Below are 16,757 nucleotides of genomic sequence, written 5' to 3'. Positions count from 1 at the left end.
TTAACAACGAGAACCTGGTTCATGGCTGTCGTTTGAGAAACAACTCTGCTGGTGTTCTACCAGTAGTTGTATGCTGAGTATTCCAATAAATAATTAGAAAATTAGCCAATCTGTGCTTGTAATTTAACTTGGATTTTTAGCTGTTCTGCAAAACAAAGAACCTCTCAGAGTCTCTCTGTTGGTTGGCAGAAACATCCATCATCAAAAATTTCAGCTAGGGAATCCAGAAATCCTATCCTCGTGGCCAATGTGATATTTTCTTACAACACTAACAAACACAGTCTGCAAGATGGCTCCAACTGTTCTCAAGTGACTTTTCCGCATGGCCCTTTTATGTATTTACATCAGTAGTTGCATTAACACAGTAGTCCATTAGGTGGAGCTCCTCTATTACACATTTGAGCAAGCTTCTTCCACTGCTTTAATCTCTGACTGTTTAACCTCCAACTCCTTTTCAAACTTCTCCTCGAGCTTCTCCTTCTCCTTCTGAAACTGTTGCAAATAGTCCTCGAGTTTTTTAACCCGTTCCTTCTCTACCTCCAGCTCCTTAAGGAGTTGGTTGACTACCGCTTCTCTTTCACTAATTTCTGTTTCACTTATCACATATTTTAACCTTCCTTCTATATGCCAGTAACCAAACAGCTTTCTTCAAACCAGGCCAACACATCGACCCCTTCATCCATAAATCTGTTTCTAACATCGGATCTTCGCTTTCCGCAATGACCCACACCCACCCCTCTCTGATGGGTAATTTTCCAATCATGTACTTTGTAATTGACTCATTCATTGCCGACAGTTTTGTTTTTCTCAAGTCCTTGTTCATCTGGGCACCAGCTGTAAGACTTATCTTTTATAAGAACAAGTTTTAGCCTGTAAGATTAGGGGGCTGAATTTTTGGCACCATTCTGCGCTGTTTTTTTGGCATACGCTGTTTTTTTTGGGGCAGACAAAAATCTGCACGTTTCGGCGAAGTTTCTGAGCGTTCTAAAGTAGATATATCTGATTTTTTTTGTTCCCGATTATTCTATGTCACTGGGGGAGGAACCTATAGGATGCACCATTTCTGGCCATTTAAGCGAGTTTGGCCAAGTTTTTAAAAAAATGGCGCAATGCAGCCTTCTGAAAAACCTTACCTACACTTAAGGAATTCGGTGCAGAGAAGAGAAAATCGGTGGAGAGAAGCGCCATTGTTTCAGCGGAGTTGAAGACACGATGGAAGGGGAGGGCTGGGTGTGGGATATTTATGGCCTGGGATAGGTGCGGGCCGGTGCGGGGTCCTTTCGGCCCGGGATTGCAGGGGTCCGGTGAGGGTCTTTTCGGCCCGGCATAGGTGTGGCTGGTGATGGTGGTGGCGGTGGAGGGGAGGGGGTTTCTTTCAGCCCGGGATTGCTAAAAAGGAATAAAGTAATTTCATATTGTTTCATATATAGAGATTTCAGTCTGTTGTCCCAAGTCTCACTTAGTGATCTATTTTACAATGGAGAAATGCTTATTTGTGCATCAGCCCTTGAGTGTGTCAACAGCTCAAGAATAAGAAGGCTACGGGTGCAGATGGAATTCCTGCTGAGACGCTAAACTATGGCGGAGAGGCACTGTTGGCGTGGATACATGACCTCATCTTTCTCATTTGGAGGGAGGAGAGCATGCTGGGAGATCTCAGAGATGCAGTGATCGTGTCCATTTTTAAAAAGGGGAACAAATCCCACTGTGACAACTACAGGGCAATCTCCCTGCTATCAACCACTGGGAAGGTTGTTGCTAGAGTTCTCCTTAATTGTCTTTTCCCTGTGGCCGAGGGGCTCCTCCCGGAGTCGCAGTGCGGATTTCGTCCCCTACCGGGAACAACGGACATCATCTTTGCAGCACGACAACTGCAGGAAAAAGGCAGGGAGCAGCGCCAGCGCTTACACAAGGTCTTTTTCGATCTCACAAAGGCCTTTGACAATGTCGGGTTTATGGAGCGTCCTCCTCCATTTTGGATGCCCCGAAAGTTTGTCAACATCCTTCGTCTGCTCCGCAACAACATGCAGGGTATTGTGTATGGAGAAAGAGTCAGACTGAACACTGTGAGCTTAAAGTAAAGTGCGACCTTAGTCTTTTATTGCAGGTCTCCAGAGTGCCTCTCCAACCTGTGAAGCCTTCTTAAATATCTGTGCTCCCAAGGGATTATGGGATCCCTTGGGACTCCAGGGAATGAGCCCTCTGGTGGCTGTATAGAGTAAATACAAGTCCACATTTATAACACAGGGCGTGATCCTTACAAGCGGATCCATTACAGCCCCATTTCACATCCGGACCGGGGTCAAACAGGGCTGTGTCATCACTCCAAATCTCTTCTCAATCTTCCTCACTGCCATGCTCCACCTCACTGTCAACAAGCTTCCCGCTGGAGTAGAACTAAACTACAGAACCAGTGGGAAGCTGTTTGACCTACACCGCCTCCAGGCCAGGTCCAAGGTCACCCAAAACTCTGTCGTTGAACTGCAGTATGCGGACGACGCCTGCTTCTGCGCACATTCTGAGGCTGAACTCCAGGATATAGTCGATGTATTCACTGAGGCATATGAAAGCATGGGCCTTACGCTTACCATCCGTAAGACAAAGGTCCTCGACCAGCCTGCCCTCGCCGCACAGCACTGCCCCCCAGTCATCAAGACGGCTTGGCCCTCGACAACGTGGACCACTTCCCATACCTCGGGAGCCTCTTGTCTTTAGCAGTTTAGAAAAGAAAAAGATAAAGCAGGAAAAGGTCTCTGCCACGGGAACAGGAGGAGGGCAGAAAAAGGGGACTTGCCATAATTGTGGAAAATCGGGCCATTTTGCCAGGGAATGCAAAGGGAAAGGCAGTGAAAAGCAATGTACGTATTGAGGTAAGAAAGGGCACCTGGAAGCGACATGCTATGGTAAAAATGGCTATCCTAATAAGGCAAGGACCCTGTCAGAACAGGAATACCAGAAGTGGCAGGCGTACAAAGCCACCCGGTGATGTCTGGCGGCCCCTGTACAAAGTAAAAAGGAGGGAAGGATATATGTGTCTGCACTAGTAGGGGGCCGACAGTGTGAGATGCTAGTGGACACGGGAGCCTCAATATCCATTACCAATATGCCCCTTCCCGTCACCGACAAGAAGGGCTCTGGAAACGGCGGGCCTTAAGGTTAACCCCAAAAAGGCCCAGGTAGGGAAATCCCAGGTCCTGTACCTCGGATACTGCCTCTCAAAGGGGCTGAAAGAAATGCCCTCGGATAGGAAAAAGGCTGTCAAGAACATGCCTAGACCAGTAATGGTAAGGGGGGTGAGGAAAGTACTGGGCCTCTTTAATTACAGCTGGAACTTTATCCCTGATTTTGCAAAAATTGCTGAGCCAATACAAAGATTAGTGAAAGGGGGGAAACCGGCCCTGGACCTCATAGAGTGGGGCCCTGAACAAGAACAGGCGTATAGTAAACTCAAGTCAGAACTAGTCTCCGCACCTGGATTGGGACTGCCTGACATGGGTAAGGATTTCCACATCCACTGTCACAATGAAGGTGGGTTCTATATGGCCGTGGTCACCCAAGATCACGGGGATAAAAGGAGACCTATAGCCTATTACTCTACCACCGAAAGCCCGGTGGTGACTGGGTTATCCAGATGTATAGCCGCGCTAGATTGCGCAGCTTGGGCGGTAAAAAAATAAGCAAGCCTGTGGTGATGATTAAAATTAAAGCCCACAGGAGGGAGCCGGACCGAACCAGTCCAGATTGGCTGAGTCACCAGGGAAATAAAGCTGCAGACATAGCTGCACAGAAGGCATTAGAACAGGAAGAGTGTGAGGAAGCCTCAGTCAGTGCCGCTGGGGCCCGAGACCAACAGATAAGTATTGAGAAACTACACCAGGACACTTCTGAGGAGGAAATAGGTATGTGGACAAAGCAGGGCGCAATGCAAGGGAAGGATAACGTTTGGAGACGAAATGACAAGGTAATGGCGCCTGAATGCATACAGAATACCTTATTGGAGTTGCATCATGGCCTGTCTCATTCAGGACGAGAGGCCATGACCGGGAGTCTTGGAAGAGATTGGTGGTGGAAAGGGATGGGGCGAGATATCGCCAAATATTGCCATCGGTGCGTTACGTGCGCACAATATAATCCAGGCAGGCCCATTAAAATTAAAATGGGACACCAGCCCCGTCCATGGGGGCCATGGGAACACGTACAAATTGATTTCACAGGTCCTTTGCCCCCATCCCATGGAAAAAAGATATTGCCTAGTGATTATAGATCAATGTACCCGGTGGGTGGAAGCTTTCCCCACACGTGATTGCACTGCCTCAACAGTGGCAAGGATATTCTGACCAAGGCACCCACTTCACCGGAAAAATTGTAAAAACAATATGCCAGCTAATGGGCATAAAACAAAATTCCACATCCCCGACCACCCGCAGAGTTCTGGAATGGTAGAGCGCATGAACCGTACCCTTAAGAACGCCCTGGCAAAGGCCATGCAAACGTCAGGAAAAACGTGGACAGAAGTATTACACATTATATTGATGAAGTTAAGAGCCATGACAAACCGGACAACCGGATTAACTCCTTATGAACTAATGACAGGAAAGGCGATGCAATCCCAGAGAACATCATAACAGGGGGAGGCCGATGTAGGCCCATTAAAAGACAAAATAAAACGGTATGTTTTGGAACTAAGTACTCAATTAAAAGGGATGCGTATATTAGTTAGGGACAATCAGAAAGAAAGAGACGCGGAAGCAGAGCTTACAAAGCTCCCTGAAGTCCCATTGGCAGGAAGTCACGTTATGGTAAGGGTCCTCCCGGGAAAACCAGGGTTTGCCCCAAAAATGGATAAGACGGTATGAGGTTATAATCAGCAGGGACACTTGTGCCTGCATCGATGTTAAAGGGAATGGACAATGGAAGCATCGGACCCAGCTTAAGGTTTTTGAACCAGCCGTTTAGCACACGTATTAGTTGTTGTTGTTTGTCTATTTACAGATTGACACCGAGAGATTCTTCAAGCAAGCCTTATGGCCATTTTGCCTTTGACTATTTGTTAATTATAGAGTAATAAGATGAAACTATATATTGCGATCGGTGCGATTATCATAGTTCGTGTTAGGTCCGGCCTGCTAGCTAGACTGAAACGAGAGTTACATGTGAATACCTTTTTGTACATGTCTTATGTTTATTAGGTGGCGACGGGGGGCTGAGAGAGAGATTGGGATCGAATCTAACAGCATACAATGGCACTTATTTTGTGTGCGGGCATAAGGCCTACCCCTGGTTACCACAGAACTGGAGGGGGTCCTGTTATTTGGGATATGTGGTCCCCTTTTGTCAGACGGGTACGTACTTTAGCAGAAGTACAGACACCAGGTCGACTAAGACGAGATCTTATCCCGGTACAGAGGCTATTTGGGGTCATGATGCTCCCATTCGAGATAGGACGCACCATGGATGAATTACGTAACCTAGAGAGGGTACTGGAACAGATAGTTAACGACACTGCTGAAGCAATAGAGGGCATAACGGCTGAAATGGTAGCCATATGCACAATGGTACTCCAGAACCGAATGGCCCTAGATTATATACTAGCACAAAGTGGGGGCACATGTGCCTTAATTGGAGCTGAATGTTGCACTTACATTCCCGATAATTCAGAAAACATAACCAACCTCGCTGATCACATAAGAAGGGAGGTAAAGAAGGTATCCACAACAGCAGGAGGACCTGGCTGGTTTGACTGGCTGTTAGGGGGATCCTGGGGGTCCTATCTTATGCATGGAGTAATTATTCTGGTTGTAATAATAATTACTTGCTGTCTGATTATCGGGTGTTTTAATATCTGCTGTAAAGTTATGATGGCTTGACTGATGCCAGTAGCCAATGTAATCGCCGAAGAAGAAGCACATCTGATGGAAATACCTGAAGACACCAAGGATGAAGAAACAGACGACGATGACACCGACCACTATCTTTGAAGGGTAGCCTAGAGCTACAGGCAAGGTGGACATACGGAACATCAGGGAAGTAACATACCCCAAAGGACGAATATATGACATCATGCTACTATCATTGTGGTCATCTGGATTTCGTGAACATCATCCAGGACCAAAAGGGGGAATATTGTTGGAGCGGATTTTTGGACATATACTTGACTCGTATACGGGACCAAACATTTGTTTTATTTTCCCCTTTAATGAATTTTGTAAGGGACAATACTGATGCATTATGCTTTATATAAAAAAACAGTTAGACTTCAAGGTATGCTGGCCTTGAGTTATGGAGATAGGAAAGTGAGATAATGAACACTGGAGAGTTAAGTGCTGGGTATGTTTGTTTATACCGGTGCCAAAAGCCTGCACTTGTTTATACTGCCCTGTCACAATGCAGGATGGTTTATATCAAAAGCTTAGCCTTCGATAGTAAAAGCTTTGTAGTGCTAAAGCATGTGATGTAAAGTGACGTAATTTGTAAGATAAAAGAACCTTACTGGAGATACCAATTTGAGAAGTGGTTCAGAGACAGGGGTCCCTAACACTTCTCCCAAAGCTTTGTCTCCGATTTAATAAACCTCTCTTTATATATTATACAGTCTCGGAAATATTTTTCCACAACAGTTTCCTATCCCCTCCTCTCAGCAACCTTCCCCTCACTTCTCACGGGTGTCTCCGTAAGTTGATTGCTTTTGTGGCAACTTGTACAACACACTGCCTCCAGGGAAATTCAGATGTTCTAAATGCCAAATTGAATACATTTTAAGATTTTATCTCACTTGATTAATGAGCTGTCTGATATCTGGCATCATCATTGATGGCTCTGAAGCCTTCCAACACAATACCCTCACTCCACCCTCCCTCTCCCTCTTTAATTTAGCTGCTATATTGTATACATGTCTCTAACTTCCAATGAAAGTCATATATGCAAAGAAACAATCAAACATTCGAGCATACAAAATTGATAGCAGTAAAAGACCAATTGGTCTATGAAGCCTGCCACACACCATGATGGCTGGAGAATTGTGACGAGACACTTCTTCCCTCCCCCACCCACAACCGCAGCCATATAATCCATGTAATTCATTAGTTATTTCACTACACTTGATTGAAATAGGCAAATATAAAGACAATCACAAATATCATTGATTAGTCAATAGTTTACTGATAATAAGAATAATTAAAAGAAAGGCTTGCATTTGTACAGCGTCTTTCACAATGTCAGGATGTCCCAAAGCGTTTTACAGCCAATGACGTACTTCTTTAAAGATCCAGGGAGAAATTAGGCTTTGTGACGTCTTTTTTTGGGCATTAATTTGTCTCTTAAAGGTCGGGATGCCATACACACTTCAGATAGAAAGTGCTCCGGACGCAAAGGGCTTTGTGCTCGCGCACCTAACGACAGCAGCAGCATGTAGAGCAGGAAGATCATGACGTCAATCAGTGTGCCATGCTGATTTGATGACAGCACTGCCATTTTGGAGCACCACACTCCAGCCAACAACCTCTCTTAATCTCGCATAGCTGAACACGATATTAAATGGCATGAAGGACACCCCAACATCACTCATTATGTAGATCATGAACTAATTACAGGTTAGTTGCTGGATTACTTATTCTGGCTGTTGGTGCAGTTCTATATGTTTTGGGAGCTTTCCCATACTTGGCTAATGCCTCAGTAGTTTACAGTCTGGCTGGTACTGCAGCACATTTTTGATGGCCTAGTAGGGTTTCCTCTTGGCATGAGCATGACTGGATGAGTGAGCAGAGTCCATGCAGAGCAGGACAAGCTACTAGAAGTGGGAGGAGGAGGAGGGGGAGAAGGGCTCTCGACAGGAGGCCTTATCCATAGAGGGAGCAATTCTCGTACCTGAACTTCAGCAAACACCAATGCTTGGGACGTCTGTGCTTCACTAAAGAAGTCATGACTGAAATCTGCCAACGGTTGCAGCCACAACTCTAACCTCAGAGCAAGGTAAGCCAAGGTGACCATGGGTTCAAACTTTTATGCGTCCGGCTCCTTCCAGGCTGCAGCTGGAGATATAAGCAGCATCTCGCAGTTTGCAGTATTTTGCTGCATAAGGGATGTAATTGAGGCTGTCTATACAAAGAGAGACAGCGTCATCCCATTCCCTCTTGCCAAAGACAAGCAGGCGGAGCGAGCAGAGGGTTTGCTCAGATTACAGGCTTCCTCATGGTGCAGGGTCCCATTGACTGCACACACATTGCCTTGCTTGCGCCTCCTGTCAACTCTGCCTTTTTCCTGAACTGAAAGTGATTGCACTCTCTCAATGTGTAGCTGGTGTGCGACCACAGGCAATGAGTCATGCAGGTCAATGACTGGTATCCAGGCAATAGTCACGATTCGTTCATTCTGCGGCAGTCCTCTGTACCAGCTGTATCTGCCACCATGGCAACTCAAAGGGTTGTGACTGGACGACAAGGGTTATCCACTCATTACATGGCTCATGACTTCTGTCCGGAACTCATGCACAGGTGCATTATATGAAGTTTACAATGAGGGCCATGCTGCTACAAGGAAGATTATAGAGCACAATGATCATAAGATTAGTCAGTGCAGAAAAAGTAAAAAATAGTTTAAAAAAGAGTCTTGATTGAAACTGAGCAAATTTTACAGGGACAAAAGTATTCAGTCAATGTTAAGCTGCTGTGCACAAAGTATTCAGGTCCCAGGATGCATCTCCAACCATTTGACGATAAATCAAAAGAGGTTGTTTTAACTTTTTCTAACTTACTGGTGAGGTCACATTTGGAGCACTGTGCAGAGTTTTGTCAACTTATTGGATGTGTTGCAAAGAATGATTAGGAATACAGAACGGTATGAATGTAGGCATTGGTGAGCAATTAATATGGAACACATTGACAGGCAACGCTTTGTGGCATGGACCATGTATGAGATACATAGTATTGTTAGGTAGTCTTTTCTTTCTAGATTCATTTAAGTGTCTTATGCATCTGGTCCATGGTCCTGCAGGTAGCATACACATCATTGAGCCTGCTTACCACCTTCTTCCAGCAATGGTTACAATACTGTCATCTGAGGAGGCTGCTCCATGAGGTGAGAGCAAAGAGGCTTGTCTTTTTGCATTAACACAGCAACACTCTTTGCACCCACCTCGTGGAGTTGTGTGTCCATTTGGCCATCTATCAACAGAGGGTCAGATGCTCTGTCCACTGTTTTTTTTTATTCGTAGCCAATCTTTCCAATTCTTTGTCAAATCACAAACGCCAGAGGTCACCTTGCACACATCAAGGATCACTCTGCGCCAATGCTCTTAGCCAAAAGGCCGAGAGCCACTGCACCGTTCCTGGAAGTACTGCAATACCAGGTTCGTGCCATGGAGGTGGGTGGGTCAGGCCCCCCACACACCTCCGTGGAGGTGGATGGGTCAATCCACCCCACCCACCTCCTATTTCCAAAAAGCATAGGAGAACCACCTTCCTGATCCAGGGAGAACCACTTTGGGGTCATGGTTACTCCCCTGTCAGGTCAGTTACGCATGATCTTAGCCAAAGGCCGAGAAGCGATCTCTCCACTGTTACTTGCCCACAAAATCTGTTGAGTGGCTTCAGATTGGGTTTTATTTCATTTCATTTATTCCCACCTCTCTTTGCCTCCACACCCTCTCCCCAACGCAGTTTTGACCAAAGTTCACAAATATTTACAATTTATTTTGAAGGCGGATAAAAATCAAAGCAATATTTTTTTCTCATTTGCAGCCACTTACCTTTAAGTGCACACCTGGACCAGCTGGCTAGATGTTTTGTTACCTCCATTAGATTTGCTACCCGCATAAAGCCAAAACCACACAGATGGCTATGAATGACTATTCAGATGAACCGATAGTGAAAATCTAGGGGCAGTCAGATCACAGCAATTCTAACTTTGGTCCAGCAATGTTGCACTTAAAACCTTAGTGTCAGGTGTGGCTCAGTGAGTAGCACTCTCGACTTTGAATCAGATGGTTGTGGGTTCAAAATTGAGCACAAAATATCAAAGCCGATATTCCAGTGCCGAGAGAGTGCTGCTCTGTTGGAGATGCCATCTTTCGAATGAGACGTTAAACTGAAGCCTCATTTGCTCTCTCAAGATCCCATGCTGCTATTTCGAAGAAGAGCAAGGGAATTATCCCTGATGTCCTGGCCAATATTTATCCCTCAATCAACATAACAGAAAAAAACATATGATCTGTTCATCATCACATTGCTGTTTGTGGGAGCTTGCTGTGCGCAAGTTGACTGCTGCGTTTCCCACATTACAACAGTGACTACACTCCAAAAGTACTTAATTGGCTGTAAAGCGCTTTGAGACATCTGGTGGTTGTGAAAGGTGCTATATGAATCCAAGTCTTTCTTTCTTTAAGTATAAATAGCTCCCTTTTGTTTTGAACTTCTTTTGATACTCTAATCTCCAGTTTGATTTGTTTCACCAGCTATATTCCAAATAGCAAAGCTTTTTAAAGAGTATTCTGCTGTGAGTGACTGACACCCATGCTATAAGTGGGATCTGATGCAGTATCAATCCCTATTTTCATGTCCGTAGAAGTGGATATATGCAGATGCGAGTCAGCTATATTGTCCATATACCCTTACATGTTGACATTTTAAAGCGTGGTACATATGCAATGTACATGCATCCAAGTTTTACAGTTAGGAAAGCTGTCTACATAAGGCAGCACAAGTTTGTGAAACGGGAAAGTTATTAAATATGTAAGTTAGTATATGTTTCAAAAATGCTTCAATCAGAATTTTGCTGCTTTCAATGCACTTTCAATCCAACCACAGCAAAAGTATACATTTGTGTACAAGTGTTTTAGGATTTAATTTAAAGTTGCCTGTTAATATTTTCTCATAACCTCTCTTTGCCTCTTGTATTAACTTTTCAATTCCCTCCTGTACTTTTCATAATCTTCCCAATCATTAACTGAATTTTGCTCCTGACACTTGTTATAAAACTCCCTTTTCTGTTTTTTTTTTACTTTTATTTCCTTTGTCATTCAGGATTCATTGGCTTTGGATGTTCTCCCTCTTCCCTTCAAAGGAATATGACTATTTGTTACCTGAATTATCTCTTCCCGGAATGGCTTCCGTTGCTCCGTTACTGCTTTAACCTGCAATGTCCTTTTTCAATCTGTCCCTTCTTAAATCACTGAAATTATCTCTTCCCCAGTTGAGCGTTTTTACTTTAGATATGTTCTGATCTCTTTCCATAATTTCTTTAAACTGGAATATGTTGTGGTCACGGTTAGCTAAGTGATCTACGGTAACACACTTGGTCTACTTCATTTCCGAGAACCAGATCGAACACTGTCTCCTTCCTAAAATAAAAACAGATAATGCTGGAAATCTCAGTGCGTCAGGCAGCATCTGTGGAGAGAAACAGAGTTAAAGTTTCAGGTCGATGACTCTTCGTCAGAACTAGCAAATATTCGAAAGAACAGTTTCTTAAGGAGCACTGAAAGGGGGAGGGGAGGAAAGAACAAAAGGGAAGGTATGTGATAGGGTGGAAGGCAGGAGAGATTTGAGAGAGAAAAGAGATGATGGGCCGACTCGAGATGGTAATGGCAGAAGTTAGAAAAAGATTAGTCTAGATAGGGTGTGAATAGCGGAATAATTACCAGGTGCCATGGGAAACAGAGAGAGAGAAAAAATACATAAGAGCCTTCTGCCTCCTTCCTGTTGGACCGGAGACATATTGATCGAGAAAGTTCTCCTGTACACATATCGGAAATTCTGCTCCTTCGCTACCCTTACGTTTTTTCCAGACTAAGGGCTCAATTTTCCCCAGTGATTTGTGCCGTTTTTTTGAGCCGGCTGCTCTTTTTGGCCTAAGTTGAAAAACCACAGTTTTCCCAATCAATTTACACCAATGAAAGTCAGTTAGTTACGATTTTTTTAGGTCAGTTTTTTTTCAGGCAAAGGGGCATAACCAGCCACCTACATCAATTAGGGAAGTTTGTCCAGCTGAGGGTTACTCCAGTTCTGCTTAGGCCAGCGTATGTGGTCTCTGCTGAAAAACCTTCCCTAAAGTTAAGAAAATCGGCGCAGGTAAGGAAATCACAGTAAAAGAATTGAAAAACACATAGCAGCAACTTACCTCCAATCCCGCCCGAAGGCTGTCCGGTCCCATTCTCGGTCCCTGGTTCACACACACACACACACACACGAGCGAGAGAGAGAGACGTTACATTTGCAGTTTTCCAATGTGCTGGGACCGCCCCAGAATCCATGGAATTTTGGTAGTGTGTTGTTCTTTTACCTGGAGCAGGTGGTGGGGAATGTTGCAGTACAGACTTTGTGCCTGTCTGAGTGACAACCTCAGGGTTGGAAGAGGTGGATGAATGATTTATTCAAAGCAAGTTGCCAATCACATTTCCTGGGATGGGAGCATAACCATAGGCTCCCTTTGGAAATAAACCGTTTGTGTCTTCAAACCTATCATCCCCTTTCATAAACTTCTAGTTTCAGCAATGTAAAAAGCAGAAAAGAAGGACTGGTTATGAAATTTGATTTGCAAAACATTCCTTAAAAACCCTGCAATTCCCCAAAACTTGTTCAGTCATCATAAAGAAGTGTTGTTGATCACTGGAATCATTAAGAACAGGTTTTAAACTGTTGATGCGTCATTTTTGATTACATTGTCAGCTCTTCAGAAGCTGTTGAGCTTGTTTTGTAAATTTTCTAGGTTTTGCATGATGGGTTGGTGGGACTCTTCATTATTGAAATTCCTGTACTCTGCCCACCCACCTGTGGGAAAATATGCTCCTTATAAGTTTCTTCATTAAAAATATTAACGTGACACTAGGACCATGCCCTGGGCACATGAAATAATATCTTAGAGCTGATTTTCCTTACAAGGACAAGCTCAGAAAGGGTTGGCATCTTTTATGTACCTGTTATGTATCTTATCTGTTTGTAAATTTGAACCCCGAGAAGTGGTATAATAATCGGTTATTATTCCCTGTATTCCATTGAAAAGGCATCAGATTATGTAACGTGTTGTGTGGTGCTTAATGAGTCAAGATTTCAATCCCACCATGACAAGTTATGAAATCGAATTCAACAAATCGAATAAATTATGGGCTGGCACCAGGAATAAAATGACTATGAAAACAGCCACTTTGTTGTAAAAACTAAACTGGTTCATTGATGTCCATTAGGGAAGAGATGCTGCTGCCTCGACCCAGGCTGGCCTACAAATGGCACCAATCCTAAACCATTTGGTTGACACTCCATACTTTTTGAAGTGGCCTATCAAGCCATTTGCAGAAGTGGGCATCCTGTTGCAAACTCATAGGGCCAGAAATTGCATAGCGCCCTGTTTGGGCAATAACTTTAGTGGGAAGGCAAAAATATCGGCAGTCGCTACACAATGTAATCCAATGCGAACTTCTGGTTTAGTGCACTAGGAGTGAAGTGAAGCGCTAAAACAAGTGCTACCAATTCCCTTGGAGTGCTAGACGGAGCAAGAGGGGCGGTAGCGGCAGAGTGCTGCACAATGCCCAGTGAAAATTAGGTGTGCTTACCGCTGCACTTATTTTACAATGAAAATAAATATTTGCTGGTATTGCCCACATCCAAAAGACAAATGTAGCAAGACAGCAAACATTTAATCAAATAACAAATGCATTCCAATCGAGAAAACCAGGCCAGGACAGAGGTCATTCCCTCTATCAAGGACGAACAACTGTGATTGAAACCTACAATGCTTATTGTAACTGTCCCTGGTCAGCGGACCTCCTGGGGATCGATCACCTCTATCCCCAGACCATGAAAATCCTCCACACCAGCCTTCTGGCATTGTAGGATATTGTAGGTGGAAAAGAGATGCGAGCAACTAGAAGTATCTCCACTCTCCCAGCAAAGGTTCTTCAATGATCTGCTGACAAGGCTGAAATGAGCTAAAGTTGAGGTGAAGCAAATCTCCCAAATATACACTTTTACTGCAGCTCCCTCAAGTGGCTCAGATTAGAACCAGCGGGAACAAGCATAAGTGGCATTGGAATATTAAGCAGTTGGAATAAATTAGCATTGGAAACTTTTTAATGCAATTCAAATTCAAATTCAATTATCCAGTAATTTGAAGTATTTGAACTTGAATTAATTGGAGTAGACCACGATGATGGATTTTAAGAGTTTTCCCTTTGTTTACCCAGATTGTCCATCTCTCCTTTCTTGAACATGGGTCTTACATGGGGTATCCCTAAGTCCTCTGGGACAATGACTATATCTAAGGAGGATTGAGAAGTTTTGAGCATGTTAATTATAATGTATAAGTGCACTATGCATCCTGAAATTTCTGACCTAACAAAAGTGTAACTTGTCCATCGTTCACTGGAGCATTGAACATTTAGTTTAGTGCTTATGAATGAAAGCAGATTCAACAGTAACTTTCAAAAGAGAATCGGATACATACTTGAAGGAGAAAAATAAACTGCAGGGCTGTGGGGAAAGAGTGGAGGAGTGGGACAAATTGGATCGCTCTTTCAAAGATCCTGCACAGGCACGATGGGCTGAATGGTCTCTCTCCTTCTGTGCTGTATTCGTTCTATCGCATCCTACATGAAGGCATGTTTGCCCAGCCCTAGAGGATAATGACCGAGAGCGAAGCCTCGCTTCTCCAACCCGACGGAATTCAACTTCAACCTGGATCTTGCATGCTTCAGTCAAGCACGGGGTGTGGAGTTGAACCGCTGAGGAAGGACCAGTGTGCGAGGAAGGGCGAATTGGGCTGGGGAGTGGCAGGAGCAGTGTAGCGGCATACCACTCCAGGGAGCAGCAGGTGCTGGAGCAGGAGATCAACGGCACTGAAGAGGGACGTCACCAAGAAACAGGTCGGTGATTGGAGCGTGGGCATGTATAGCAGGAGTGGTGAGGTCGGGGCGAAGGAGCGGCAAGAGATTATAGAGGGACGTGATCGGGGACCAAGAGAGGCGTGAGTTCAGGGCCCAGAAGAGGCGAGGGCCCAGGGGCAGCATGGGCCAGCCCACACTGCGATATGTGTGCGCATTAGGCCCGTGCAGCAGAGCTGGTCTCCAGACGTCTTGGTTAATCCTTACCACTGGACCAAGACCTAGCTCTGTCAAGCCCGTGTGGTGGCTGGTGTGCAACGGCCACCACACGTTAAAAACATCCACACACAGGCATCTTCCACCCTTCAAGATTTAGTTTGGGACCTGGAATATTAGGTCCTTCATTGAAACACCTGTGAACTTTGACATGGAAGCAGGTCATCCTCGATTCGAGGGACTGCCTATGATGACAATGCTATGATTCTATAACATTTAGCATTCAGTAGGTGAAACACAGCACATAAACTGTTGCTCAAATATCACAGTGATCTTAAACATATCATTCAAAATATACTCCAGATCTTTGAAAGAAAGATTTTTTATTAAGATGAACACCTTTCCATTCATAAGAGTGGGTAGAAAAATACCCCAAAAAGGACAATTCGCTCTATCTGGTCACAGCATTTTACAATTCACACACCAAAACTTTGCATTCATGATGCCATGAAGAAGCTGTATCTATTGTTCTACCATTTAAAAAAAGAGGATGGTGCAATGCATCTCTTTTGATCCTGTATTGCTACTCTGAATCCATTTATATTGTCATTTTTTACCTATGATAAAAAACACCACTTTTTTTTAACATTTCTGGAAAAGTCCAAAGCTGCAGTTCAGCCGATGAGTGCATTGCGCCTCTATTCTGCTCCCTTAATGTTTCACACAGGTCAACACTTACGTTTCAGCACAAATTGTCAACCTCCGTCCGAGATGATAAAGGTGGCTGGCGTGAGGAATGGAAAGATTCACGCTGATGCAGTAAAAGCTTGCTCATTGCATGTTGTTGGGCCCGACTCGAATCACCTTCACACTCTGTATTATTCCACCTGGCATGTGAGTGCGTGGAATAAAAACAAAAAATGCTGAACATCTCAGCGGGTCAGGCAGCATCTGTGGAGAGAAAGCAGAGTTAATGTTTCGGGTCAATGACCCTTCGTCAGAACTAGAGAAAGTTTGGAAAGAACAGATTCTTAACAAGCACTGAAAGGGGAGGGAAACATTAACTCTGCTTTCTCTCCACAGATGCTGCCTGACCTGCTGAGATTTCCAACATTTTCTGTTTGTATTCCAGATTCCAGCATCTGCAGTATTTTGCTTTTGTATGTGAGTGCGTGGTGCTGACTCAGGATATCTAAAGTGGGAATGTCTACTGAATGGAACAGAAATTAATGGAAGATTTAGCTGCATGTGAGCAATGAATATGATTAGCTCCCTGATGGGAATGCTTTATAATAGGTCACTATACCCCAGAAGCAACTCAGATTGGTCCAACTTCCACTTCTAGAATTCAGCGGGATTTCAAACATCACAGATGTGCTAAGATCACCCTATGCAAGGCTGCATCGGTGTATCGTTTTTCTTTCAATTTAAACTTAAACTTGTTCTGTTCCTATAAAATGAAGAAATACAGATTTTTGATTAATTATCCAACAATAGCAAATCAGGAAGGTGGGGCAAGGCTGCATCGGTGGCAGCTGCGGGCACCCACCAGATAAGCAGTGTATTGACAACATTATAGTTTGCTACCAGTCTAGAAGATCCTTGCCTGAATTGATATCAGCACAGATCTGCCTTTTCAAATTGAAGTGTCCCGAACACCCCAGACCTCGTGTGCCCTATAACTGACAGGAATGAGACATTTGGGGCTAGACTTTGCACAATGATCACTATCGCC

General features: G+C 44.3%; 1 pseudogene; it reads right to left on the bottom strand.

Moving 5' to 3' along the window:
- Window positions 1-9,306: 9,306 nt before the first annotated feature.
- Window positions 9,307-9,543, bottom strand: LOC139277781 (U2 spliceosomal RNA; annotated as a pseudogene).
- Window positions 9,544-16,757: the final 7,214 nt, after the last annotated feature.

The sequence above is a fragment of the Pristiophorus japonicus genome, chromosome 12, assembly GCF_044704955.1.
Source record: "Pristiophorus japonicus isolate sPriJap1 chromosome 12, sPriJap1.hap1, whole genome shotgun sequence".
Lineage (NCBI taxonomy): Eukaryota > Metazoa > Chordata > Chondrichthyes > Pristiophoridae > Pristiophorus > Pristiophorus japonicus.
The sequence above is the reverse complement of the archived record's forward strand: the minus strand, read 5'-3'. Positions and strand labels throughout refer to the sequence as shown.